This window comes from Triturus cristatus, chromosome 5_2 (genome assembly GCF_964204655.1).
Source record: "Triturus cristatus chromosome 5_2, aTriCri1.1, whole genome shotgun sequence".
In the NCBI taxonomy this organism is placed as follows: Eukaryota; Metazoa; Chordata; class Amphibia; order Caudata; family Salamandridae; genus Triturus; species Triturus cristatus.
In genome coordinates this window covers 106,307,533-106,334,212 of record NC_140588.1, presented here as the reverse complement: position 1 = coordinate 106,334,212, position 26,680 = coordinate 106,307,533, and positions in this window count along the sequence as shown.

Genomic DNA, 26,680 nt, shown 5'->3' with positions numbered 1-26,680 from the left:
GCCAACAGAGCAAACTCAGGAGTAGTTTGAACCGGGTACCCAAGTATTTCTTTAATCTGGGCTAAGATCTCTGTCTAGAAGGGGCCAATCGTAGTGCAGTCCCACCATATGTGCCTAAAGTCACCCAATAGACAGCAACCTCTCCAGCATAGGTCAGAAGACTCTAGGAATAGTTTTTTAAGTCATACAGGGTGAAGATGCCAGTCATAAAGTATCTTATAATGTGCTTCTCTCATAACCATAGAATGGAAATTCTTTGCTATATCTCTCCATACTGTCTTCCATTGGTCCTTGGAGATTTCGATCCCTAGTGTGTGCTCCCAAAAATGCACATGCCTCAGTCATGGAGAGTGCTGTGTAGAAAGCAGTCGTCCAATCAGAAAGGAAATAACCCCCTTCGAGGACCCTGCCCTTTTTACAAACCTCTCTATCAGGTGAGCTCATGGGTAGCTGCTTCTCTCACCTCCGGTTGAAGGACCCAGTGCTGGAGCTGGAGATACTGATAATACTCGAATGGGGAGTGCTTAAAGTTGTTCCAACAATTCTTAAAGGTCAATATATCATGATTGTGAAAGAGTTCGGACAATTTCAGGCACCCTCCTTTTGCCATTCATCAAATGGGCCCAGCTGGGACGCTGGTGGGAATTCCGGATTGCAATGGATTGGCGTGCAAGACGATGGAAAGGACGTACACTCTGTTGATCCGACTACCGCATCCCATATTTTGAGGGTAGTTTGGGTGATTGTACTGAGATATGCATTATGGGGGCGGTGTTTTTTGGACTTCCAGAGTAAATCTCCAATGGTTCTGCCCACTATGGCCCTATCCATATGCAATCAGTGTGTTTTTGATTCTCATAAAGACCATTCAGTTATCACTCGTGGCTGTGCTGCTTCATAATGTAACTCAAAGTCGGGTAGCACTACCCCACCTGCGCTTTAGGGTCGCCTGAGCAGCGCAAAAGACAGCCTGGCCCTGTCGTTGTGCCATATATGGCGTGTAATTAGTGTGCGTAATTTGGGGAGGAAATCGCTTTCAAGGCCTATGGGGAGGCCCTGGAAGAGGTAAAGCAATTTCGGCAGAACCATCATTTTTATCGCATGGATGCGACCCAACCAAGAGAGGTACAGCGGCTTCCACAGTTTAAGTTCTTGCTGTAAGTGGTGAAGTAGGGTCTGGTAGTTTTGCTCTGAACAGTCCTTCCAGCTGTGCCATAATTTTTACACCTAAGTAAGTGATATTGTGTTTAGCCCATTGGAGTGGGAAGTCATTAAGTAGGGATTCTAACTCTCCTTCTGGAAGTGTAAGATTTAACAAGGAGGATTTGGTCTAGTTGAACCAGAAGCCTGCTAATTCTTCAAATGCCTGCAAATCCTTCTGAAGGCCTGTCAAGGAGGTCTGAGGCGTAGATATCGTCAGCAGGACATCTTCTGCAAATAAAGATTTCTTGTGTTCACCCTAACCAAACCAGATTCTGTGTATCTCCTGTGACTCTCTAATCTGTGCAGCTGGTGGCTCTATTCTAAGGGCAAACAACAACGGGGAGAGTGGGCATCCCTGTCTCGACCCTTTGCTTAGGGGGAATATATTGGAAGTAACCCCGTTGAGCACTACTCTGGATCTCGGCTGGGCGTAGTTAAGTTTGCACCATTCTGAATGCTGTTTCATCAAAGCCGAATCTCCATAACCTCTGGAAGACAAAGGACCATTCCACTCTATCAAACGCATTCTCTGCATCCAGACCCACCAGGACTACTGGAATTCAGAAGTTTGATCATTGAAGGTGTCACTGCTGCCCCGGTGACTATGTGGTTGAAGAGAAAGGTCAGCTGCGGTTTGATCTCTGTGGCAAATGTTTGATGAAAGCGGGCTGTTAGGACTTCCTGTCCCGGCGGTTTATAAGGTTTCAGTGCCGAAATTGCAGCCTGCAACTCCTCCTCAGCTATAGGAGCTCCCAAGGCCTTATTCTGGGCAGGCGATACCTGTGGGAGGGTTACAGAGTCTAGGTATGCATTTTGGACTGCTTCGTCCATGGTTGCCTCTCCATATTGTTCAGTGTAGAATTATGTGAATTACTGTGCTTTGACTTTATAGGAGTTATGAAGGGTACCAAGTCCTATGCTTTTTAATGTATATGTGGCATCTCTGACCAGGCTTATAGCTGTAATAAAATGTGATTGCCTATGGGCTGAATCATACTATGAAGAAACATGTATGCCTAAAACACTGCATTACTATCTATGCTACTCCTATGGCCCATAGGAAGGGTGTGACAACGGGGAGACAGAGTTGTCTCTGCTGTTGTTACACCATAGGTCTTGCTGCATTTAAATAGGGTGGGCGCACACACTAATTAATTTGTGCCGGTTGTTTCCGGTGCTCAACACCAGCAATTAATTGTCAACACCTGCACTTGTGAGAGTCGGCCACTTGGTGGTGCTCTCTGTCTAACTTCGAGATGAGCACAACAACAGTTGTTTATTAATACAATATACATACAAGTTGACGGTTACCTGTCCCCGAAGCCATTCTTATAGCTTTGGGGGCCTAGAATAGTCTGAATTGTCACACTTGTAGTGATAGTTAGTAGTTGTGTTGGCACTGCTGTTGGCAGCAATGCGAGGGCAATGTGTGGTGTTAGCTGCAGTGGCCTCCTGACGAGGGCCCTGGCACTTAAATTTTCACAAAAATGCAGCACTGGGCGCACCATTATGTTGGTGAAAGAGTCCTCCGTCTACCAACATATAAATCTGCCCCAGAGCCATATTTGTTTCTGCATGCGACTCCTGTTTTAAATCATCTGTGTTTTTTAACCTATTAGAAAGGTGCTTTTGGTCGACAGTTAAAAACATGTCACCAAAACATTTCTCTTTCCTGTCTATTTACTGGGATTGTTTGGTTTCTATTTGAAACAGTCACACTCGTTTCTTTCAGGACCTTTCCGCTGTGATGTAAAGGAACTCCAGTGCTTGCCTTCTCTGTGAATTTTTTACAAGTCCAACATCTGAACATAAATGAACCTGTCAAAACAGTTTACAAATCTGTTCAACATACGCTTGTATTATTTCGGAGAAACTTCAATTTTCACAAAAGCACCGAACGAAGCAATCAAGCCACTTGACCAACCACACGTTCTTGGACAATCCTCTAATTTATGAATTAACAATATATTGCATTTAAACAGTATTCTGGCTTCTATTTCTCTGAAGCATAAACGAATGAACACTTTAGTCTATTGTAATAGTTCAATAAAGCATAAAAATGCCAAACTTTTCTCCAATAATTGTGCTCTTACACCAAACATTTTGCACTTAGCCTTATCACATTACAAAACAATGGGGCTGATCTATGTTTCCTGGCGCATCCCTGCAAATCAGCATGGATGCGTCAGGAAATATGCATCACGCAAGTTTACCCTTGCGCCACCTCAGATGCGCTGCATTTACAATGCAGCGCATCGTGGCGCAAGGATAAACAGATGCGTGACGCATCTGAAGGCGTAAGGCGGCGCATTGCTGGAGTTGCGTCGCAAGCGCGACGCAGCTCCAGCAAGGCTCGGGGGTGCCCTATCGTCACAATGCTGCGTCAATCCTTACGCCTGCTTCAAGCAGGCGCAGGGTTTTGACGCAGCATGGGCTCAAAAGTGACTGAGTGAAATCTTGCAGATTTCACTCAGCCACTTTTCGGTGGTGTTCCTGCGCCGGAACGCCCCCCCTGCACAGGTACGCCCACATGTGGCGCAAGCTTTACAACGTGACGCATCTCCCTAGATGCGTCACATTGTAAATAGCCCGCAGCATGGCTTTGCGCCGCCGCTGTGTCACAAAAGTGACGCAACGGCGGCTCAAAAGTGGCGCACGGGGCTTATAAATCTGCCCCATAGTACTTATTTTAACAAATATTTAAAACTACATTATGTTCGCTTCTAAATGAGAATTGAACCCTGCCTTTCTTGTCAAATATAAAATACTGAAAATGAATTAGCTCCATCTACTTTGAGCTTCCACACGTTAAGATTTTAACAAGCCATAAATCAAAAACAAACACTTGGAATATGCAATACATGTCTATATGAGGGGATAAAGCATATGAAAAGAAGCTAATCCAGACAGATCATTGTGCGTGTTTTGTTTCTAATCTTTAGCATGAAAACTAAACAGGTAGAGTGGTTCTGCTTTCTATCTTTAAAAGCAGTGGCATGTCAGTGTGTTTGACTACTGCATCCAAAGATGTGTGAAGAGACTTACAAAACTCAAATTCATCTAGCCCTGCACATCTTGTAAGCAAAGCCTCTCCTTGTTCACAACTATTGAAGGAGTTTCTTGGGCAACATCATGTTAGGTGCTCAACCTCATCTACGTGATGTTGAAATGTGTGTGTGAATGGGATGTGGATTATTCTAAATAATCCATGCCCTCTATTATGTGTGCTCGTTCAGAGGCCCGTGTGTGGATGAATTTATCATGTTTGCATTTGGAAAAATAATAATTACATTTACATGAGTGTATCAATTTATTTGGCAGTTTGTAATTTAGTGACTAAAAATGTAGCTCGTGGCTGGTGCCATTACATATTGACATTAGGCCTGGGCTAAAATTCCGTTCCGCTCGCGGAAATTGCGATAATTTGACATTTTCGCGTTCCGCGGAGAGCGCGAAAATGTCAAAATTTCCACAATCCGCATTTTACCGGAAATATTTTGCTTGCTCGCGCTGTAAAATAATACATTCTCGCGTGCGCGCGATCGCCTTACCTGAATCCCCGCGTTCGCCGACAAGTTTTCCCGATCCGGTCGCGTTCTCCACGAGATGTTGGATTGTTGGTAGCCATTTGCGCTGTCTCGCGACAGTTCGCGCCTTCAGTAACGTCATTCGTCGCGCGATCACGTCTTTCTTCTCACGATCATGCACCGCGAGACAAGTGAAAACAAGATGCCCGCGCCCGCGAGCAACCGCATGGGTAAGTTGGTGAGCCACAACCACGCAGAAAATACCGCGAACGCGCGGGAAAAAAACGTCCACATCTTCGCGATATTTTCGCGTGTTTGCGGAGATTTTTAACATTTTCGTTATAATTTGCAAAAGTGAATTTCGCAAATTCCGCCCACCCCAATTGACATGCCGAATATCAGCGCCGTGTAGTGTTGAATCCAGCTCATGCCGCTTTAATACACTACCAGAAACTCTCTGCTCATTGTTCTCTGTGACAGTTTTTCCTTCTTTCTCTTCCTCCTTCTTTCCCCTTTGTGCTTATCTCACCTCTCTTGCTCTTTGTAAATGTCTGATGAAGATGAATAAGGGATGGGCCCCCAAAATGAGTGCCAGTGGACCCCGCATGCAAGTGCTGAACCAATTTAAGTACGGTGTTTACCTAACCTTGATCCGAATGCAATGCTCTGTTGTCTCTGCTTTCTAGTCAGCCCCAAGATCCAGTTTCTTAGAATACAGAGCCACTAGCCCAGTATTCCACAAAGGCCAGTAGTCCCTTTGTTGAATCACCAGGCAGATACAGGACTCAAGTCATCAGCCAGGACAGGAACCCATAGTCCAGGAACAGGACAAGAAACCCAGCAAAGACCCCTAATATCCACCTTGAATCTTCTAGATACCCTGTTTTGACACACTCCCTCAGGTCAAGAAGATTTTTATAATGTTATATTTGTTTGCCCAACAGAGAGCTTTGGTGATCCCTAAATAATCTGACACAATAGGGACCTATTCATCACTTGTATGTCTTCCACCCAATGACAACATTCAAGGCGAACTACCAACAATTGCAAAATGTGTCCGGAACAAAATCTTGGTTCTTTAGAAACTTCTTCTTCGTGAGCCAGAAACATTTTGATGCATATTTAGCAACATTATAAGGCCAAACCACTGTGGCTAAACCATGGTTTTGATTTACATTTTCCACCATTGTATGACTGTGCTCAGAACCATAGTCCATTCTTGTTTATGTCACAGGGCTGCATTTGAAACTTACAAAGAAGAATAGAGAGCTGTAGTCTATGAGGAAAATCTACATCCACCCTCCCTGGTGTATCAAAATGTATAGTTTTAAAAGTTGCAAGCTGAGCTGAACATATGCCTGCCTGCTTCAGCAAGATCTGAAGAGCCCTTCATTTTCCAAATGCAATGTAACAATTTGCTTCATACAAAAATGGTACAATGATTCATTAAAATGCAATTCTGTGCAGAAAATTAATTATATGCTGCCACTGATATTTCTATTACTCAAAAGCAATTACTACTTAACATCTTTGTGCTGTATAAATGCATTCTACACTTGATATAATGCGCATTTATTTGTTTGAATGCTGCCTGTACTCCATTTTGGGTTCCATTTAGTAAGGTATTTAAGAAACACATTGTAAACCGTGTCCACTTGATACTTTGTTGGGCACTTGATAAATTGATTATAACTATCCACTACCTAAAGAGAGCACTCACTCATTATGTCTACTTTGCAATGCCAAGACTATTGCAGGCTTGTTCAAGCACTCGAGGAAATGTGATTGCTCCACAAGCTGATTTGATAGGTCAATAAAACTAGCAGGGAGCACAAGTGACATACCTCACTAATTCCTGAAGTTCTGCACTTTCAAGGGCACCATCAGGTGACACAGGCCTCGCCTACATCTGTTGAATCTGCTGCAGTAGCATGCCATGTTGTGTCCTCTCAGTCCCCACTGGTCCCATTTGAGGGGTTCAATGGAGATCGTTTTGGACATTCACGAATCAGTGCACATTGCATTTTCTTTGCCATTTATTTTCCATCTTGTGGGCATCTGGGTTCCCCATACTACGGAAGACAAGGGCCAGTATTGTTTTTCTGATTTTTATCTTTATAAAGGTACTATGTCCAAATCTGTACCTAGCTCCGATGAACTTGGAAAAGTAGACTGCTCCACTTTGGTAATTTGTTCGGTTATTTAGGGTCCAATTTAGAGTTTGGAGGACAGATTACTTCATCATAAACATAACAGCTATCCTGTCCGATAGGATATATTGTGCTTGTAATAAGGCGGGCAGGGTATGTGCCATCTTTAAAATATTGTAACCCATCCACAAGAAACACTAAATCAGGCCCTTCCTTATTCCTTTCCCATTATTTGGGTAACTCCATACAGATCAGTATGGTATTGAGCTTTGAGTCTTTCACTACATGTATTGGGAAACAAACTCACATATTTCTTTCTCAGTAATGGATTAATTGGAAATTATCTGGACTTGAACTACCAAAAGAAATACTGGAAGCCTTTCTTCAAGTAACTATTCCAGGACGTAGATGGTCCATTTCTAACCCCAGAACAGGTTATCATGTGTAAAAAACTGATGTCCATGGTCACCTTGAATGGACATACTGAGTCAATCATCTTCATATGATTGACGGTCCTAATTTTGGCATCATCGTGAGAACACCTTGTTTACCCTCCACAACACACATATCGATTGCCATGTACAAACCATGACCCTCTAATACCCCTTTTACCTTGAAAACTGCCTTCCAGGTGGCACTTTCTAATCTGTGCCCAATTTTGGCATTTGCAACATTATGGTGAAATGCTAATATCGCTTACTATTCAGCGATTAAGTTCCTGTCTTATTTCACATGCTTTATTTAATCTTGGATTCCCCAAGAGATAGCTATTTTATAATGTTATTGTTTATCTGTAGTCTTTTCTGTGCATACCTTGAGCCATGACAGGTGTTTATGAGTGGCTTTGATTGAGCACGTGGCACTAAGGCTACAGCCAAACAAAGTGTCTGTCAGCGGGTTGGCCTCTCTGCAGAGCATACAGAACAATGTTTATCTATTCCATGAGCAACTGAAATTCTGTGGAAATGATAGTGAAGGGGGTACTCAGATGTCTAAATAGTTGCAGTTAAAAGTAAGAGAAATAAAGTAAGTGCTTAAACTTGAGGGAGTGCAGTGTATGTTTGGGGCCAGTGAAGTGAGGGAGATGCGAGAAATTGCATTCGGAGAAGAATGAAAAGATGGCGCTGAAGAGGAAAGAGGGATGGTTGAAGATGTGCAGATGGAAGAGTTATGCAGAGAAAAAGAGGATATATATCTAACATAGAGTGCACATAACTGAAGGCCAAAACTCCTTCCACAGGCCTCAATGCTATTTAATTCACAGACTCACAATTTCAGAAGTGAAACATTTCCAATGTTAATTATTTATAACAAATCCTTTTTGTTTCTGATTTATCTTAAACAGCTAACAACCATTGACAAAGCCAATCATACTAACAGGTTTTAGGTGTATTTATACAATGCGGTGGATTTGCTATCTTCGATCTGCACATCAAAGTGTTTCCATTGTATAGTTAACCAACAATAATAGAATAATTATTTATGTTGTCTCCAAGTTTGGGTCAACTTCAGTGTTCAAACACTCATCCACCTAGAATGTTAGCTACTGGATACACAAAAATTGTCCCAGTTATATACTAATGACAAAGACACAGGATCACACCATATAAAAGTAACTATACTCCTCATATGTTTTGAATATATTTCCAACCACCATATCATCAAGAACAGTTCCACAAGAGTCAATATCCACGTAGCTGTAGATTATTGAAAAATCGTTTTTATTTCTTTATAGAATGCAGCAGCCGACGAGCGTTTCGCCCTGCCTAGGGCTTCCTCAAGGCGCACTTAAATCGTAGAACACACACTGTTTAATAGTCATTCCAAAATATTGTTTTCTCTCAAATGGGGTTTCAAGAGTCCAATGCACTTCAGAGTGTAATCCGATTTTCATTGCAATGTTCTTTTAGGGTTTACATTGGTCTCTCATTAGTATCCAAAACCAAATTTAAATATCCTCATGGAGCCATGATACGTTCCAACATTTTGCCTTTTGCATCCTATTTTACTGATACTGTTTTTGTTTACTATAGGATTCTAGGCACTTTACCACTGCTGATCAGTGCTAAAGTGCATATGCTCTCTGCGTAAATTGTGATATGATTGGTTATCCATGATTGGTATATTTGAGTTACTGGTAACTCCCTACTTAAGTGCACTGAGTGAATCAGGGCCTGTAAATAAAATGCTTAGTTCTGGGATCTGGAATAGTCTGTGTGGTTAATATTTAGGTTGCCACAGATCCATGTTAACTGCAGTGTTGGGTTTGCCTCGCTTTTAAAATTGAAGGTAAGGTCTTGGTGCTCTGAGGTTTCCTTTAGCAGGTTGAGGAATGAGGCCTACTTGTTGCTATTTGCCTTTAGGAGCAAACAAATAAAAAAATCTATGATCTAGTGGTTGCTTCTTAATTTAAGATGTTGTAAATTGTAATCAATTATTGTATTTATATGGCTTGTAATGTGAAGACTTATTGAAATTCGAACTGCTAGGTCTCCCTAGGGTCTCCCTCTTCTTGATTTAATCACTGGGACATGGTAAGCAATGTAACCATAGAGCTCGACTAGATCCACAGCCCAGGGCTCTGTAGGCAACAAATTGGGAAGTGTTAGATACATGATACTCACTCTTTATCATGTAGCTTTGCTGGGAGCCTGGCTATGTTCCAGCTTAACAGCAGCAACTAGCAGGAGTTGGGTCCAGCCTTGCTTCTGGCATGTGGGAATTTGCCATGTGGACATCTTGATTGAGTAGAGTGTTGCCTCGATGATGGGCTGCCGAGGAGCAGTCTATGCAGAAGCATGGGTAGTGATGTGGTTCCCTTTCATCTTTTACTGAGACATCCCAGTCTGTTGGTGCTTACAAAGTTTTATACTGTGAAGCTCTTCAAAGGCCACACAGTTCATAGTTAGGTGACTTGCAGAGCTATAGGCGACTTGATGATTGCACAGTACTTTGATAGGTTTGCTTGGCACAGTCTAAGATTTCTGGATAAGCTTTTACTGCATGATAAATTAGTGCTATCCCCCATTTTTTAATGTCTCTGAGTGATTTAACATTGAGGCAGCTATTTCGTGATTTACCCAGCAGGTTTTGTTTGTCTCGCATTCCTTGTTTTGCAGCGGGCAGTGAAACTTCATTCATAATAAGTCTTTAGTTGTGACATATTTTAGCCTGTCTCATGCAGAAATCAATTTAAGGACATTGATCCCACCTAGGATATCATAGGTCCCATCCATTCAATATTTGAGGACAAGTAGTATCGTAGGTGCAGAGTACCTTTTTGACTTTTTTAAAACTATCTCACCATTGTAATTGAGCAACATCTGATGAAAGCGAGACATACAAGCGAAACCTGATGAACATCATTTAAAGCGCCATTTATACACCATTGGAGATGAAATATTATTATCCACAAGATAACTCCATATACCTGGAAACTTGAAACTCTTACTCCGTGTAATGGGTCCTACTCAGAGGAAATGTTATTTATTTCTGTGACTTACTCTTTTTTCTAAATGGAGATTGTATGACTTGTTCCTCTTATTTATTTTGAGACCTGATATGGTTGACAAGTATTTACCTAGTCACCTAGTGCCTGTTTGCCTAGGGAAAATCTCAAAAACAAAATAAGAAAGATATTAGGATCACGCCTTGGTTATGGAGTCCTTATAAATTTGATTGGCTGGAAAAGTAATCCTAAGGAACGCTCCTTGGAACCTGCAGCACTGCTCCATTCTCCATGACAGCCTTTAAAGTGTTGGAGGGCTTTATAAAGGTGGTGGTATTTCTGCGGTTTCTCGTACAACAGCCTCCACACAAACTTTAGCCCAAAATTGTGATTAATCACTGAAACACTTCCAGTATCTTGAACAATAGAATGCATTATTCAAATTTGTCAAAGAAATGGGTGCTTTTCACTATTCATAATTTGTTTGATTGCTGGAGGCAAGGTCATGCCTTCTTTGACTTTTCCCATCACGTGATCAGGGTGAAAATCCATGATGTCTGCTGGAATCGCCAGGTGATCACATGCCACTATGATCACCTGGCTCTTTGCATTGTCTTAGAACTTGGGTTTCAAGGTTTGATGTCCAAGCAAGAACCACCACTCTAGTCAGAGTACGTACTAAATGATAATCTGTGCTCACCGTCTGGTAGCTTGGCACAGAGCAGTCAGGCTTATCTAAAGACACAACGTGTAAAGTATTTGTGCAACATGCACACTCAGTAACATAATGAAAACACTACAACAATACTCCACACAGGGTTAGAAAAATATTTTATATTTTTAAGAATAAAAAAATACCAAAATGACAAACATCTAGTAAGTAGAACAGGAGTTATCCCGCTTATGCCCCCTCTGGGCACAAATCTAAACTCTGTGGCTGGGAATAGGGCACCCTAAGCCTCAGCCCACCCCCACCCCAACTCATACTCTTAGAAGGAACATAGGAGCCACTCCACCCACAATACTAGGATCTGGCTGGGTCACTGCGTCCCTCCCTCTCATTCAGTTGAGGGGAAGCTAAACCACCCTCCTTAGGATCACTCCACATGCCTTCTCAGACACTCTGGTAATCACCCAGAGGTATGCCTCCTTTGCAAGTTCCCTGGCGTCAGAGAACTTACAATTTAAAAAAGTGTTGGCATAGCCCTGGAAAACAGTGACTGAACATGTGCTCTCTGGCAATCAAATTGTACAGGCCCTTAAAAGTGTTTACCATACTACCCCTCAACCAAGGATCCAGTGCCTTGCAAAAATACCCCACAAAATCCTCCCAGACTGATAAGGCAGTTTCTGACTGCCCTTGAATTTTATCTCGCACTCTTCTGGGGTGAATCCATACTTCTTGACAAAGGTCACTTTCATGGTGGCATACCTCAGCCTGTTTCCCTTCTCTAGGGCCAATAGGGTCATCCCTCCCATCACCAGGAACATGACTCAATGTCCCAGCTCCCCAATCCTCCTCAGGGATCCTGTGCACCTCTAGAGCTACCTCATATGCCTGAAACCACCTGCCTATTTCATCCCCCTCCTTGAAGTCAGGCACCAAGTTTCTAGGCATGTGGACTTTTTCTTCAACATTGGATACAGAAGTTTTGATGACACAATTGCTGCTAGATTCTGCCAGCTGTTTAGTCTTCAAGTCCAGTTTACTGAGATTCAGCTCATGAGCCAGCAAGATTTTTTCTATGCCAAGACTCTCTCAGCCTCAGCTTTTCTCTCCTCAGTAGCCAGCTGGGCCAGCTGCAGCTCCAGGTTCCACCCAGCCTGCCTGTCTTTTAACTCCTCAGAAGACAGGGTGTGGGAGGAGACACTGCTTCCTGCATAGGATCTAGCAGGGGACTCCCTCTCTGTGGGATCCCCTCTCTCCTCTGGTGCCCTTGCCCAGTCATTATTCTGCTCCTCTACTCCTTCCTAGGGCCCCTGTCCTCTAAGGGCCTGATGCTGATAACAGGTATAAGCAGGGGGCAGCATGCTCTAAAGTAGTGAAGTAGTCCTCCTCACACTTTTCCTGTGGGGCAGATTGAATTCTGCAGACCTCCTCCTAAGCTTTAAGGGCAATTTCATACTGAAACGTGGGATCACCCTCAGGGATTTTCAGTTCTTGCTCTCTGCACAACTTCCTCAGCTCAGTCATGCTGTACCTCTCAATGGCATTGATATCCATCTGCATGTGTGACAGGCCCCTGGTAGATACACTGAAACAGGCCCCATGGCGGGGGGGTCCTTCCCTCAGCTCAGAGTTCTCCTCCTCTATTGTTGCTTGCAGCCCTATGACTCACTCATAGGCTTGGTGGGCTATCTGTAGGACTACTTTGGATACTTTCCTGTCCACAGTCAGCAGAACTTTTTCAGCTCGCTCCAAGTGTAGTATGTTAAGTAGTTGATATCCATGAACACCCTAACAATGTATCACAAGTGTGACAACAAAAAGAGTCTAGAATTGATGAAGATGAAGCAGGAATCAAATTTAGAAAACTGACCTATTCAGAGAAAAAAGAGAATTTAAAACTCGTAATGGTCTTTAGTATAGAGTTGTAGTGAACAATGAATGAGATACTAGGGATGGGTGGAGCTCGCGGAGTTGCACTTCTGCAGAATTCCACGGAGTTGAATAAAAACTCCATGGAGTTTTGCTCTACCTTGGGACCTGCTGCCTGGCCACATTTCACATTGCCACTGTTGAATGCCAAACCCCAGTTTACCTTCTTTCATCTAACCTCTGTCTTTCTATGATTAAATGTTTTCTTCCTTCCTACAACTTCCTAGTTACTGCAGGGGTTCTGAGATTTACACTTTATAAATCCCTCATCACACACACACACACACACACCCACACACACACACACACACACACAAAGGACCACATCCGCTAATATGCAGATACATCCCTATTCGTTGCCCCATGCCTCCCCAAGTCACAACACAGCCATGAACTATTACCACAAACTGACTGTATCAGTAATTGCAAGGCACAGAATTGTTCTCCCAATCACAAGTTACAGTGTAAGGAATGGGGAACAATTCTGAGGGTCGGTGTTTCCGCTCCAATTCCCAAGTTTTCAACACACTCCAACCCATTGTCCCAAACACAGCTCGGCAGGTTTTTACTGAGGAAAAAGCGGCATTCCCTTACAAATTGTAATGATGATGTGTGCCATGCATATGTTGCATCCAAAGACATCTCCATACTCCCACTTGCACTGTCCTATCCCCCACGGAGCCCCCCCTTACCACATGCTTGCTGCTGCTGCTGGGCCTGCAACTCCAGGAAATGTTACATGGCTGCCTCCAATTGGGTCTCCAAGCTCATATCTGGGTCGCTAGCTAGGCCAGGGGAAGTCAGTAGTTTTTACTCGTCCTCGTGGCCCTCAGCCAGAGCCCAGCCCAAAGCAGGTCAACCTGATGTCAGTGAGTGTGCACTGGATGTTGTTGTTGTTTGTAGTCAGGTATACTTTACTGGCCGGAAGAACACACATGCCTTCTCAGCTCCTCCCTGGGGCCGTGGTGTTTAGAAGGGGACAGGATAGGGAGTGCCGAGCTGAACACTGCTGTGTGTAATCCTGGGTTGCTGGTTAGAGTGATTCTGGGTTTTGCTGTCTTTTTTATGGTTGTGCTGAAAGGTTTTCCTTCTGTGCTCTCCCTGGAGCAGATCTTTGCTTTGGCCGGGATGGGTCACGGCGATGAGATCGGTAAAAGACATTTTAGGTAAGCAGAGGTGCTCGTGGTGTGGTAGTTTTCCCTCTGAGTGATTCCTTAGTGATGTAAACAGCAAGAGGTGCTTCTTGGCACCATATGAGACACAAATAATTAAGAGATCAGTGATGGTAAACTCTGCTACAATATGCAGCAGGCTGAGTTTTTTGCGGAACTCTGCACACCAAGTGGAGAGCGGAGTGGAAAAACCGTTCCAAGCTCTTCCAGTGGAGCCGGGAGCCCTACTAATCGCTAGTTACTATATGTTATTGCACAAATCCAAGTCCTATCCTCACCGCTGATCACCAATGTTAGAATTGGGGTTTCTGGTTGGCAGTGGTATGCACCCAGTCCAGCCAGGAAGCACAATTCTAGTTAGTGTAAGCTAGATACACATTAATAGATAACCTGTGCTCACCCTCTAGTAGTTTGGCGTAAAACAGTCAGGCTTCTCTAAAGAGGCAATGTGTAAAGTATTTGTGCAACACACAAATTCAGTAACACAATGAAAACACCACAAAACTACTCCACATAGGGTGAGAAATATTTATTATAATGTTGTGGGAAAAACAAGACCAAAGCAACAAAGCTTCAACCAGTAGAACCAGAGTTATGAATTTTTAAAGATTAAATCAGAATGTAGTGGTTAGAAACAAATAGTGCTGAGGGTTTACTTGAGGCCCCGCAGGACCGAGGTAAATCCAAATTTCAGGCTAACTGTAATGGAGGCCAGCTACAGGACTCACTCAGGTCACGCTGAAAAAGTACCTTGGATGGAGGAAGCGTCAAAATCGAAGACTCAATGCATTGGTTTTGATCCGCGCAGACAATGAAGGCTTTGTCAACGAGCCTCTTTACGATTCAGACACTGCATCATCATTGAGCCGGACTGTGTGTCATCATCAAGCTGGGCAGTCCGTTGAAGTGATGTCGTTGATCAGTCTGATCAGACTAGTTTTTTTTTTTGTTTTTTTTTAAACTTTATTTTTCGTTTTGAAACAAACAATCTTAGTACTCCCCCCTCCCCCCGGCATCAGAGAAAAGCAGTACATACAGGTCCAAACAAAACACATATACTTATGTAGTACCTCAGAGTGAGACAGGTCACAGGCTATATCGTGTGAGTATCCGGTCCAGTCCCACTCAGTGCCGCACAGGAGTAGCCTCGCCTTCATCTCCTCCCCCCTCCCCCTCAGAAATTGGCGGGGAATACAACTCTCCACTTGTTCCCTCCGACTCACTCTGCGACAATTGCCCCTCCACGCCAATCCTTCCATACACAGAACTCGCCAAGCCAGAAGGTCCTCCTGCAATTTTTCGTCCCTCCTAGAACACTGCATATGCGTTTCTTCCGCCAGCGTCCATTCCCTCACATCCCTGAGCCACGTATCAAGTTCCGGGGCCTTCCGTCCCATCCAGGTAATCGCGACCCTACGCCTCGCCAAAACTAGCATTAACTGCAGCAATTTATAGGATAGTTTCTGTTTCCTCGGCTTGGGAACCAGGGCTAACAGGCAGTGTAGGGGTGTCCGTTGGATTCGGAGCCAGTGGCGGCCGCGATGCGGCCTACCACTCCTACCCAGAACCTCTCTACCAGCGGGCAGTCCCAGGCCAAGTGTAAAAAACCCGCCCCTGCTGCGCCGCACCGAGGGCAGTCGTCCCCCCTGCCCGTACCAAATCTACTCAGCGCCTTCGGAGTAAGGTAGGTGCGGTGCATAAAGTTGATGAGTGAGCTTGAACCGCGCGTTACAGGACACTCGCCTCGTCAAAGCTCTGATTCGCATTCGTTGCCCTTGATCCAATGGCTCTCCCAAGTCTGCTTCCCAGGCCGCCCACGCAGGAGGCTCCGGAGGAGCCGAATCGCGTTTCATTGCCGCATATAACAATGCAATCAATCTGCGGCCCCGGCCGCACGTCAGTATTACATGAAGGGTCTGAGTCATCGGGGGTATCTCCGGGAACTGCGGCCAGACCGAACGCACCACCGCACGCAGTCCTTGATAATGTAGGTATTGTCCCCCACCAAGGCCATAAAATTCTTCCGCTTGCTCGAATGACAGGAAGGTCTCTGAGGGGTACAGGTCCGCCAGCACTTCACAACCCCCCTCTTTCCAGTCCCGGTAGGACACCTGGCGTTCTAGTTCCACCATGGGGGACAGTATCCAAATTGGTAAATCCCTATGGAAGGGTGCCGCACCCAAGACCCGTTCGATAAACCGCTGCCATACCTTTGCCGTATGTGTCACCACGTAGGGCAACGCAGCGTCCGCTACCGACCCCGCATCAAAGCCAATTGAAGTTCCTTCGCCGTAGCCCTTCCCGCCAGTAATCGCGTCTCCCACACATCCGTGTCTGCAAACCATCTGGCTGCTGGGAGGATCTGCGCTGCATAATAATATAAATCGAAGCGTGGGGCTTCCAATCCCCCCTCCTCAACGGCTCGCACGACCGTCCTGAGGGCCACCCTACTGCGTCCCCCCCACCCAAAGCAGGGAGGTCAGCAGCGAATTGAGGGTCTGGAAAACCCTAGGAGGGAGAGGGCACAGCGTATTCTGAAGGACGTACAAAGTCCGTGGCAGCATTACCATCTTGGCTACAGCCAAGCGTCCCATTAGGGAAAGCAGCAGGGCGTTCCAAAATGTCACAGACTGCCGAAGCGAAGCAATTACCCGATCTATATTCCGTGCTAGCGCCAATTCCTCCGTGGCGGCCACTTGAATACCCAAATACCGGAAACTTGTTTGTTCCCAGCGCAACCCAAGCACCGGCAGGTCCTCGTAGGGCACTGCATCAAAGCCCGAAAGCGGGAATATAAGAGATATACTTAGGTTAATTCTCAGGCCCGACGCCTCCCCAAAACGGTCCAGGTGGTGCAGCAAGACTAGAAGTGCCTCTGTCGGTGCCCTCAAATAAAACAAGGCATCATCTGCATAGAGCGATATTACCCCCCTGGATTCCCCATTGCTCCATTTCCGCCCGGATCGTGCAGCGAACGGCTCAATCGCCAGCGCGAAAAGTAGCGGCGAGAGGGGGCATCCCAGTCTCGTGCCCCGTCCCAGCCGCCACTCCTCCGACCTCGCGGCACCCAGGCGCACCCTCGCCCTCGGAGCGCTATATAAGATCTGTATCCACTGGCGAAAGTTGGGCCCTAGGCCCACCCTCCGAAGGGCCTCCTGTAAGTACGCCCAATCCACGGTGTCAAACGCCTTGGCTAGATCAATAGAGACCAATACCGTCCGTTCTTCCCAACTTCTCACTTCATGCTGAATGGGGTTCAGGCGTCTGAGATTCATTGCCGTATTCCTCCCCGGGATAAACCCACATTGGTCCTGGTGCACTAAATGCCCCATATGGGGAGCCAGCCTGGTGGCCAACAATTTCGTTAGGATTTTGACGTCCGTATTCAACATGGTGATCGGACGGTAGGACGACGGGTCATATTTATCACCCCCTGGTTTGAGGATCATACAAATTTCCCCTTGGGCCATGGCCCGTGGGAGGTCACCCCTGTCCAACGTCGCATGGAATACTTGCAACAGAAGCGGGGCCAGCTCATCCGTGAACTCTTGGTAAAACTCTGATGGAAAACCATCACTGCCGGGCGATTTGGCACGCGGCAAGCTGGCCAGCGCTCCGCGGACCTCCGCCAATGACAAGCCCTCCTCTAATCCTTCCCGATCCGAGTCCGCCAGGGTCGGCATACTCAGCCCTAGTAGATATGGCAAGTATTGGGCCTCCGAGATATCTGGGGCCGCCTCGTACACCCGCCGCATATGAGTTTGGAGTACACCCAGTATCTCCTGCTCCGAGTATACCACGCGTCCGGTGGAATCCCGCAGGGCCACAATACGCTCGGGAGCCTGCTCTCTCCTCAGGATCCATGCCAGCAGCCGTCCCGATTTATCCCCCTCTCTATGGAGGCGCTGCCTATATTGGCCCATAGTGAATTTGTCCAACCTATCTAAGGTGTCCTGCACCCGTGCCCGAGCCTCCCTTTCCTCCTGCTGTTGCGCCGCATCGGGGTCCCCCACCCTCTGGATCTGTCGGAGGAACTCCTCCTCTTTTTGTAGATCCCGGAGAAGCTGTTTCCGGACACCGTAGGTGAGCCCCATACATGCGCCCCTCACAACTGCCTTCAGGGCTTCCCACTTTGTGTCCATTGCCAGGTCTCCCGCTCCCCAATTGAGGGCCACATAGTCCCCTATGGCTGCCGCCACACGCGCCCTCCCCACCTGGTCCCGGAGGAGGTCTGCCGGAAGCCTCCACGTACGAAGATGGACCACGCATGCCACTGGTGAGTGATCCGATAAAAAGCGCGCCAGGTGTGTAACCTCCACTGACATACCCCGCCTCTCATCCGCCACCAAAACCCGATCCAGCCGACTATAGGTGTTGTGCGTGGGGGAGTAGCAGGTGAACACCTTCTGCGTGGGGTTCTTTTGGCGCCAAACATCCACCACCCCTATGTTTTCCATCACTTTTTGGAGTTGGTCGGTCATACGTGGTTTTGTCCCCACCCGAGGGGGCGCCCTATCCAGTACCGGATCCAGGACACAATTGAAGTCCCCACACCAGAGTATCGGGGTCCCCAGATCATAAGTCAAGACATCCTGCAAGGCCCTAAAAAATGCAGGGTCATCTATATTGGGCGCATATGAATTCAAAATGACCATTTCCCTGCCATCCAATTGCGCCCGGAGGAGCAGGTATCGGCCGTCGATGTCCGCCTCCATATATTGGATGGCGAACGGCACCCCCGGTGCCACCCAAATCAGGACATCCCTGGCGTATGTAGAAAAGGACGCATGAAACAGCTGCCCCCGCCATTTTTTTCCCCAACTTCTGCTCCCCTTCATCCACTAAATGGGTCTCCTGTAGGCACGCTATCGACACTTTGTGCCGTCGAAGGAAGGAGAGGAGCCTGTTTCTCTTTGTGCACGTGCCGAGCCCCCTCACATTCCAGCTCAAAAACTTATATCCCATGATCTCCTAATCACTCCACCCCACCGCGGCCAACCTGTCCCGACGTAGCCCCACTCCGGTACCTGACCTGTAATACAACTGATGCCATCAACTTTCCCCATCAACATCCCCCCCAACAATGCCCCCCTCCCCCCACAAACATGCCCATATGCCCTTACCCCGCTGGTGCCAGGATGTGCACAGCCACCCCATTCACACACCCAAACTATTCCCCCGCACTCAAACTACCACTCCCCCCCGCCCCGACCCCCGTTCTGACCCCGTCGCCAACCATGCATACCAGGCGCAACCTGACCGAATCTCCCCTATGCACCCAGTCCCCCCACCTAACTCCCTCCCTCCCCAGTTCTCAAATTCCACATGAACGGCAAATCCCTCTCGGGTCCATGTCTCAGCCCCACACCTCCAATTGCAGGCACCTCAACCACGGCTAGTATCCTATCCCATCCCAGACTCTCCAAGCCTGGACCACATGTCGCTTCAAGAGGGCTCCCCCCGGCCAGGAGTCCCAACCCCCACAGTTTCCGGGATCGCCAAGGTTGCGGCCAAGACCTCTCCCTCCGAGGCCAGCAGCGTGTCCGGGACTAAAATGTCTTCGGGGCCCGCCGGGCACACTGTTGAAGGCTCCGTCCCCTTCTCTGCTCCCGCCTGTCCCAACTGCAGAGCCCCGTCAGCTCCTACTGTAACTCTGCTTCCCTCCTGGCTCGCCGCCGGCCCCGATGAATACCTGCGCCTGTTGGGACGTTTCCGCGGTGGCCGCCTTCCCCACGCCCCACGGGGGCCTCTCCCCGCTCCCGATGGGACATCTACTCCCCGGGCCTCCAACCATTCCCAGACCTCTCCCGTGGTCTCGAAGAAGTGAGCCTTTCCCTGACACAGTACCTTCAGTTTGGTGGGATAGAGCAGCATGTATTGCAGGTTCATCGTCCGTAGTTTCTGTTTAACCCCCAGGAATGACTTTCGTTGCTCCTGTTCTTGCTGTGTATAGTCCGGGTAAATGGAGATCCTGCTGTTCTCATACGTAAGATTCGCCACCTCCCTCGCCGCCTTTAGTATACAGTCCCTGTCGCGGTAATTAAGGATTTTGGCGATGATGGCCCGTGGAGGGGCCCCCGGTCTTGGCGGTGGCACCAGTGCCCTGTGCGCCCTCTCTATCACGAAGACCTCTGACAGCCCCCTCGGGCACAGACTCGTACGAATCCAGTGTTCTAGGAACCGCTCTGCGTTCCCTTCCTCCGCCCGTTCCGGTACACCAAGGACCCTGATGTTACTGCGGCGCGCCCTCCCTTCCGCATCTTCCGCCCTCCGTTCCAGGGCACCTGTCGTAGCCCTGAGTTGCGCGACTGTCTGTTTGAGGGTCGTCACCTCTCCCTGTAGTTGCTCTATGTTCCCTTCTGCATCGGCCACTTTGTCCGCCACTTTCCAGAGGTCTGTCCTCAGCAAATTCACATCTATGGAGACGATCAGACTGGTTTTAGAATAGGGGCGAGCCAGCAAGCTCTTGGAGTCACTTTGGTTTCGAGTGAGTTGAGTCCAGTCCTTGTTCTCAGAAGGGCAGATGTCAGCAGGCAGCAGGGCAGCATAGCAAAGCAGAAAAGCAGTTCTTCCAGAGCAGCAGTCAAGCAAAGTGGCATTCCTTGGAGTGCAGCAGTCTTTACTCCTAACAGAGCTCTTCACAGGTCTATTAGTGTACTGTCTTAGTCGGGTCCGAGGCCCAGTACTTATACCCAGTTGTGCCTTTGAAAAGGGGGTGACTTCAAAGCCGGCCCCTTCTTCTCAGCCCTGGCTACAGACTATCAGTAGGGGGTAATCAACCCTTTGTGTGGGAAACAGGGCACTACCTATCAGGTGTAATTGTTCGCTTCCCCCTCCCTGCCCAGGATGAGCTATCAGAATGCAGATGAATGCAGATGAGTTCTCCGTCACACCTACCCTTTCTATGTGTGCGGCTGTCTAGAGGAATGCAGAAAGTGTAGCTGTCGCCCACCCAAGACGTGTATTGGAGACAGGCTGAACTGCATACAGAGCAGTAAGAGCAGAAAAATGTCCACTTTCTAAAAGTGCATTTTTAAAATAGTAATGTTAAATCCAACTTACCAGTAAAGAGGATTTATCATTACCATTCCAAGTATATGAAACGTGATGCAGCTACTCCTTTCTAATCAGGAATTACATCTTAAGGAAGCCCCAGTGTTAACTTAAAAGTGTAGTAGTAAAAAAAGAAATTGGATGTTTGTCACTACCAGGACAAGTGAAACTTAAAAGTACATGTCCTACCTTTTACTTACACAGTACGGCCTACCTTAGGGGTGACCTATGTGTAATAAAAGGGGAGTTTAAGGCTTGGCAAGTGGTTTTAAATGCCAAGTCAAGGTGGCAGTCAATTGCACACACAGTCCCTTCAATGGTAGGCCTAAAACAGTTTTGAAAGCTACTTCTGTAGGTGGCACAATCAGGCCCTGGGTATATGGTATACCACTTTACAAGGGACCTACAAGTAGTCTAGATATGCCAATTGTGTATACACCAAATATACTATGTTTAAAAGAGAGAGGACATGCACAGTAGCAGTGGTTAGCAGTGGTAAGGTGCTCAGAGTCCTAAAGCCAGAAAAAAGGTTAGAAAAAGAGGAGGAAGAAAGCAAAAAGTTTGAGGTTGCGCCTCAGAGAGGGCCATTTTCCAACACATTGTAATACAGCTATTGCCTGAAAGTTGAGCTTATCAGCTTTCCAACAATACCTGTCATTTTTCACAATTCTCTGCAAGCATGGAGATTAGGGCTGTTTTCAGCCCCCCTCTGTACTATCGGGGAGCCAGGAACCAGTTTCCTGGGTGCCGATCCTCCAACTGACATAATTGTGTCACTAATGCAATTGTGTCAGTTACAGGACAGTCTCTCCCCTTGGCCCAGATCAGAAGGGCATACCGCTATGACCCAGTTGAGTGTGAAGTAGGGCATGACAGTGGCACACAACAGCTGCTCCAATGACAGGTGCTGAGACGTGATACCTGCGTCAGTAGCACCCAGTTGTAAAGGGCAATTGACATGGAAGTCATGTCTATTTTGCCCAAAGGGTTAATGCCCCTCTGCTTTCGAGCAATATGATTGGATCCCACATCCAGCAGTTATCATTGAACCAGAACAGGTATCCAAGCCATCCCCAGTGAAACTTGGTGTGCCCCAGTGCAAATTGTTAACACCAGGATACAGTCAGTGGTGTGCGCACATTGTGTGTTTTCCATATAGAGCTCCAACCTGCAGGGGGTGAGGGATGCCTCTTGTTTTCAGTTCCTGCTGAATCAGCACATCCTTTAGTGAGTCTCATCATGGGTTAGGGGCAAAGTGGAGCCTAACATCTTGATGCTAGTAAACAACGATGCTTAGAGCCAGATGTATCATCAATTTGTGCAGTTTCAAAATCACCAAATGGGTTGTAAACCCACACTCCATTATAGACCGAAAAGTTTGGGGTGATTCAGAGAGTTGAAGGAAAAGAAGAGCTGATGTTTTGTATTTGTATTTTTCAAATTATTTATCTATATTTCTAGTGATAAAATATTTATACACATGTATACAGACACACAGGCATATTAAAATATGTACATATGTGTATACATATTACAGGCATATTTAAACAATATACTTAGTCATATCTCTATAGAAGACAGGAACCCATGTGTGTGTGTGTATATAGTCACTTAAAAGTGACGTTATAGTTAGGAATTGTAACAATATCTTACTTTCCATTAAAAAAACTTAGAAATTCACTGATAAACAACACAGGTTAAAGTGACATTATAGTTAGGTGAAAATGGGAGTTAAAACATACCATTTAAAAAAGAAAAAATCACATCGAAATTCAGTAGTTATTGTTATGTCAAGTAAATATAGCTTATGCCCTGTTATGCTATTTTATGATGAGTCAAACATATGACAAGACTGAATGCAGATCTTGCCTGGAAATTGCTGGGTGCACAGAAATCTCTGAAGGCAGTTCCTTAAACAGTAATATATTTTAAAATGCAGTCTGTTTGTGACCAATTAAGTTAGTCAGCACAGATGTGCTTCAACATTTGTCCTTGTTGCCAAATTCTTTGGGTCAGAGTTAAAAAAAAATACGTAACTTGACTGTCCGATGCATCTCATAGTGACTTTACCCCTCTTACCGCCATCATCTTTCTGCTGTCACTCCATGCCCCCATTTTATAGGATCCTAGAGTGGCATTCTTTCTATTTACAACACATTTACTCTGCATAACAACCCACATATTTCAGGGGGGGTTTTGTGGTGTTTGCTGGATAGAGAGTAGTGGATATTCACATAGTTGAACACACCAGAGATAGGGCATAATCCTGGCATTTACAATAGGTAATAAATATTTTAGTCATCGTTCCTACTCTGGGTCATGCCATTGAGTGACCATTCTCTGACAAAGTACCCTCCTTCATTTAGCCTGCGCCCTCTCTTGCCACTCTGCAATCTATGGCACAGATTTAGTAATACTTTGCGCCAGGTTTGCATCACTTTTGTGACACAAATCTGATGCAAAATGTTAGGGTGGAAAATAACTATCCATTGCATATCAGGATTTACGTTACCCAAAAATAATGCAAAGTTGAGTTATGCACTGCTTTGCAAACTTTTGCTTCAAGGGAGCATACCATAGATGGTGCATGGGTGATGCCATGGGTTTTGACGCAAATCCCTATTTATAAGCATTGGTAGACAGAGATTTGAGGCACAATCGTATGCCTTTTCGAGGCAAGCAGAACAAGGAATATATTTTTTTTGTTTTTCCGACTTCACATGTGTGTTGCTTTGTACAATACACATACAAAGTGGGAAAAGACTTGAAGCATAGTTTTTGTACTTGAAGGAACCAGCCGCGGTCGGTAGTAGGAGTAACTGCAGGGCGGTGACGTGGGGAGGGGGAGGGGCAGGGTGGGGGGTAGTAAACTATGGATCACGGAGGTTTACAGGTAAGTTAACATATAAATTAATAAAACAAATTTTGTTGCGTGCACTGCATCCCCAAATGCGATGCAGTCCACGCAACGAAATTCATTTAATGAATTTATATGTTAACTTACCTTGTAGAGAGGTGTGGCTCACTGGTTGTAGAGAGGTGTGGCTCACTGGTTAGAGGCGGCAGACCCGTAAGCAGAGAATTGGCCAGGGACCAGGGTTCAATTCCCGATGCGGCAGGGTCGTGGACCAGGGTCAAAACGGATTCGATAATTCTCGCCTCGGTACCTACTCTAACCAGGAACACACTTGGCAACTCTGGGCATTAAGCTTGCCTCATCTCTACAACGGCCCCCCACAGACTGGTTTCACCTTGGAGATATCCATGAGGGACCATCTCACAGGGATAGCCAGGACGGGTTCCCCAGCGGTCTATAGCGCCGGGACACCTCCTCGTGAGGTAGCTGTTCGAGCTCTACAAATATCAGTATTATTATTATTACCTGTAAACCTCCGTAATCCATAGTTTACTACCCCCCCCACCCTGCCCCTCCCCACGTCACCGCCCTGCAGTTACTACTACTACCGAACGCGGCTGGAAGGAACCCCTTCCAGCACAAAGCCCATGCTTCAGAGGATGCACACACCCATGCACTACGGCATAAGTGTGTCTGTGTTGGTACTTGGTTGCCAAAAGTGTGTCAGTGCTGGGGGAGGCGAAAAATGCGCCACATCGTCTTGGCTATGGCATATTTGTTTCTCTCCCTTTGATGCAAGGCAGCGCAGCAACTTTTGTGAAGTTCTGCCTTGCATCGAGAGTTGTACATCCGGGCCTATGTCTTTACTGTGTAGCACATTCTGCCCTCTCTATCCATCTGTGTGGTTTTTGTACCCAACTTTCCAATGGCTTCTCTATTTGTATGTCTGTGCCATCTCACATATCTATGTGATCTCTTCCTCACTCTGCATCTTTTTTAGGTCTTGCCTTTTCTGTTGCCGAAGACCTCTTATCACTAATACATTTAAATATATGCTTATGGTAGGCTTTGAGTCAGCCCTTTGCTCTTGATTGGAGGGTTTATTATCTATCTTATGTCCCTGCTTCTTATTCAGTGGCTTTCGTCCCTTTTCTTTGTTTGTCCCACCTTTGACACAGTTCTTCTTTATTGTTTTCTGATTGGAAAACTTGTGTCTTCACACTGCTTCTCTTCAACGAATAACTTTTTTGTTTTTTTACCACTTCATGGGTGCTAATTTATTTCCTTGCAGTCTCCCTTGAGTGCTGCTTCTCTCTCAAATACACAGACACCTATGGACTCTGGTAGCCTCCTTCCCCCTCTTCTCAGCTGAACTATAGTTTCCCGTACCCCTGCTTGGCTCGCGGTTTTGCTTATAGTTTTCTTTTCTTTTTTATGAATTTCTTCTTCAACTAAACATCAAGCTTCTCTGTTGCCCCGAAACCCTTTCCTCCACTCCCTGTTGCTCCCCTGCACTGGCTTCTCCCCCCAACCCACTCATTAATTGCTCCCCAACCCTTTCTTGTCACAATAATGGCTTCTTTATTAAAACAATTGGCTTCCACCATCTTGGTATGGTAAATCAAAAAGAAAAAATGGCAGCAGTGCTATGCTGTATGCGTGCACAAGCATGGTGATGCACGTGTGCACATACATCATCATGACGGGCTGGCTTAGCATAATGACACATAAATGTGTCTGCGTGATGACGCATGCTTTTTACCAATGCTGCACAGCACCAGCAACACGCATTGTCTTTTATGTTTGCCCAACTTAAGCATTGCGAAGCTAGTTCCCCATTGTGGTTCCTGATAGCACTGCACCTTGTTTACATTATATAACTTTCACAGTAGAACAAGTTATTTACACAATGTTTCCCACTCTCTTGGTGCACTTCGTCGACTTTGTTGGGTTAATTTATCAAGATTATCTGCATTACGGGAACATAATATCATTTATTCCAGCAATTTATTAGGCAATTAATGTCTACTACGTTCCCTGCAGACTGCAAATCAGCTTTTTAAGTAACTTGCCTCCTTCAAAGCAGAACTTTTCGCTCCTGAACCCAATCTGTGCATCGCACTTGGAAGCACAAGCTTGTTTTAAAAATGCATGTCCTTTACTTAGAGCAGCCCGAGCCCCATGATGTATTTCAATGATTTAGAGATAGCAGTGGATTTCATAAATTATTGCTCTGGATTCATGCTTTTTGGTTGTTTCCATTATGGGAGATTTATGGCCTCCATTACCGTTTAGCATGAGCCTGGTACAGCAAATCAAGCAGGGAAGAGATGAACAGCCACCTAATGAGAAACAAACAGAACAGAGTGTGGCAGACAAATGCAGCAGGGATGCGGGTTGGCATCATTTTGTCTACAGATTCCAGCAGAAAAGCGCTGTTGATTTGGCATCATCGCCGCATTGCAGGCTGGAAAGCGCATGGTTTCCAGCGCCAACAGAACAGATGTGGTGTGTGGTATGACAAATCGGAAGAGATGTCCTTTCTTCACATGGGTTTTGATCGCAGAGTACTATGGGGCATATTATCAAGCCAGGCGATAAAATTATCGCCACTTTAGGACATCTAACATGGGCTTCAATTGGAATTCCATAGAGCATATTATCAAGCCCA